This window comes from Chlorocebus sabaeus, chromosome 17, assembly GCF_047675955.1.
Source record: "Chlorocebus sabaeus isolate Y175 chromosome 17, mChlSab1.0.hap1, whole genome shotgun sequence".
NCBI lineage: Eukaryota > Metazoa > Chordata > Mammalia > Primates > Cercopithecidae > Chlorocebus > Chlorocebus sabaeus.
Window position 1 is genome coordinate 12,314,385 of NC_132920.1, and position 3,746 is coordinate 12,318,130.

Genomic DNA, 3,746 nt, shown 5'->3' on the forward strand with positions numbered 1-3,746 from the left:
CTTCCTTGGCAAACAGGATCTTTGGAAGGGATTTAAGCAGGGTATGACACGTCATATTCACTTTTTGAAATATTGCCCAGAGACTGCATAGAAAATAGATTGAGCCTGGAAACAATTCTCCAGAGGAGAGTCGTAGAGGACCTGAACTAGGCAGTAGCAGAGGGATGGAGACAAGAAGACAGCTGTGAGACACGCTGGGGAAGACGGCCTTCTAGACCCCAGTGACTCTAAGCATGGGCTCTGGGCCAACAGCCTCAGCATCTCTCGGGAGATTGTGAGAAATGCAAATTCTCAGGCTCCAACCCAGATCTACTGAATAAAAATCTGTGCTTGGACAAGATCCCCAAGGGATCCATATGCTCCTTAAACTTCAGAAGCACTGTTTTCAGACCACTTGCCTGGGAGAGGGATGGAGGAAGGAATGGACGATGACTCTGAGCCTGTGTTCAAGCGTTATAAAATGGGTGAGACCTTCTAGAACAACATGGATGAGACCTTTCTTTGAGAAGAGTGCTTTCCCTTCAACAGCTCAGTGGGTATGGTGAGGGCATCCTGGTGCCATGACCTCTCCCTAAACAGCTGGCAGTCATGGCATAGTTTGTTATTAAAGTGCCATTTGCTTTCTCTTATTATACAGCAGGTCTTCAAACAATGTTACAATGTTGATGAGGAAAAGAAAATCGATTCCCAGCCAAGGCCACTATCTGTGTGGAGTTTGCAAGCTCTCCGCACATCTGTGTGGGTTTTCTCCAGGTGATCCGGTTTCCTCCCACTTCCCAAATCTGTGCCTGTTAGGTGAATTGGCATGTCCACACTGCCCCAGTGTGAGTGAGTGTGGGAGTGTGTGGGCGGTGTGAGTGTGCCCTGTGATGGGATGGTGCCTTGTCCAGGGCTGGTTCTTGCCTTTTGCCATGAGCTGCTGGCACAGGCCCCAGCCACCTGCAACCCTGAACTGGATGAAGCAGGTAAATAATTATCTTACTTAATTTTATCAATCTTTCTTGAATGTATGTGTAGCCCACACTTATTTCCATGTTTAATATAAAAAGTGTTTTGTTCTAAACATAACTCTGTTTTATAACAATCAGCCTAAGTTCAAATTGGTTTCATTGTACCTTCTTTGTCATTGTACCTTCTATGTCATTTCAAATAGTCGCAGTTTCCAAGAACCTATCGTTAAGGGAGGACTTACTGTACTCTCCTTTTCTCTGTTGGTGTGGATTTCTTCAAGGATCCAGGACCACCTTCCCCACTTTTGACTGTCCTAATGAACTGTAAACCTTTTATGCCTGGGCTATTCTTGACTTTGTTTTTCTCTTCCCCAACACTTTCTTGTCTAATGTTGTATTCTTTCTGGATTTTCTAATTTAAGCTAAAATACTGGTGGTTAATAAGGCTCATATATTTTATCTTTTCAAAGAAAGATTTTAGTATTAAAAGAGACTGTTCCTGGGCCAGGCGCAGTGGCCCACACCTGTAATCCCAGAACTTTGGAGGCCAAGACAGGCAGATGATCTGAGGTCAGGAGTTCAAGACCAGCCTGGCCTACATGGTGAAACCCTGTCTCTACTAAAATACAAAAATTAGCTGGGCGTGATGGTGCATGCCTGTAATCCCAGCTACTCTGGAGGCTGAGGCAGAAGAATTACTTGAACCCGGGAGATGGAGGTTGCAGTGAGCCAAGATTGCACCACTGTACTCCAGCCTGGGCAACAGAGCGAGACTCCAACTCAAAAAAAAGAAAAAAGGAAAAAAAAAAGAGAGAGACTCTTCCTTAACTCAAGGACATCAGGGATGGGACTGTTTTAAGCATCCAGTAGATGAGGAAACATTCAGAGACACAGGGTCTGTAAGATCCTCTCAACTAGATGACATCTTCTCCTGTTCTCTTCTGCCTCAGAAACGATGTTCACTCCTATCTGCTTGTGTTTTCTTTCTTTCTTTCTTCTTTCTTTTCTTTTCTTTTCTTTTCTTTTCTTTTCTTTTCTTTTCTTCTTTCTTTCTTTCTTTCTTTCTTTCTTTCTTTCTTTCTTTCTTTCTTTCTTTCTTTCTTTCTTTCTTTCTTTCTTTCTTTCTTTCTTTCTTTCTTTCTTTTCTCTCTCTATTTTTTTTTTTTTGAGATAGAGTTTCACTTTGTTACCCAGGCTGAAGTGCAGTGGTGCAATCTAAGCTCACTGCAAACTTTGCCTCCATGGGGCTCAAGCAATTCTCCTGCCTTAGCTTCCTGAGTAGCTTGGACTACAGACATGAGACACCAAGCTCAGCTAATTTTTGTTCTGTTTTGTTTTGTTTTTGGTAGAGATGAAGTCTCGCTATGTGCCCAGGCTGGTCTAGAACTCCTGGGCTCAGGCAATCAGCCTACCTTGGCTCCCCAAAGAGCTGGGATTCTAGGCATGAGCCACCACACCCAGCCCTGCTTGTGTTTTTGCCTCTAGTGCTCTCTCTCTGCCTGGAATGCAATTCCCCAGCTCTCTTGCCACCTCAGGCTGAGTTAGGTACCCCCACCTGTGTGGTCTCCTTGGGCTTTCCCCCAGAGCCTGTTATCATGCTGCACTCTAGTTGTTGGTTTACATGTCCCTCCTACACTTGATTCAGTGTCTTTTCATCTTTACACCCCCAAAGTATATCAGAGTGCCTTGCTCATACCAGAGGCATAATAAATATTTGTTAAATGAGTCAATGAAAGACTGTGTCACTGTGGATGAGGCTGGCTTTGAGTGTAGGCTGGGATGGGGGAGTTGAAACAGTAGTGTCTGTAGCAGTAAGAGGTGGAATTAGAACTCATGATCATCTAGACATATAATGAGGTCAGGAGCTACTCTGCATTCTGCATGGGTCTTTGCATATCTCTGAATTACTTATAATACACTACCGGGCCCTTCTGATGAAGTGTAAGCTAGAAAATTCCTCCCCACCTTAACTTTATGGGCAAGCATTGAAACTTGCCCAGTGTTATTCTCACTGAAAGGCTCATACAGCAGTGACTGTAAAGTGGGTTTGGTGACTTATTTTTACTTTTATGAGTGTTTTAGTTTCACTTGTAATGGTAGTCTTAGTAAGCTTTTACTTAGTGTACACTAAGAGCCCAAGGAACAATAGACTTGCCCTTAGCCTATGTCCACTCCCCAACCTCTGTTTGCTGAGGGATTCTCAGCCTTAAGAAAGGATGCACTCCTACACAGTCTACCTATCCTCTAATAAATGCCAAGAGAATACAAGGGATGTCCAAAATACCAAAGTGAGAAATTACTGCTATTGTAGCTTGAAGCTTAGAGGGTACATTCCTCTCTGCCTTAACTTAAATACTCTTTCTACAGAAGCGAGAAACAAAGACAGATCCCTGCAAACCAAGAGTAGTAGAGAAAGTGTTTACATGAATGGACACAGGGGCACGTTTTGTTCTTTCTCAGCAATCCTTTGTTGTTGCAAACAGAGACTATATATGATCCTGATGGGCAAGAGGGCCTAGTGATTTGTCTTTTCATTCTCCTCCGCTAATGAACCTCTGAACAGTCTACTGATCACATTTCCTTGCCCTTCATTCTTTTTAAAAAGACCTTCGAAATTTAGTTCTCACTCTCCGTACTCTCAATCCACCCATGGCCATTGCTCTTCCTTACATCAGCTCTCTGCTTTCCCACATCACCATCTAAAAGGCCATTTCTATATTTTGTCCTGAGAAAGCTATACTTGTATCTAATAGTTATGAAGTTGTGTGTAATTATACTTTTATCTTTTCTAGTCAT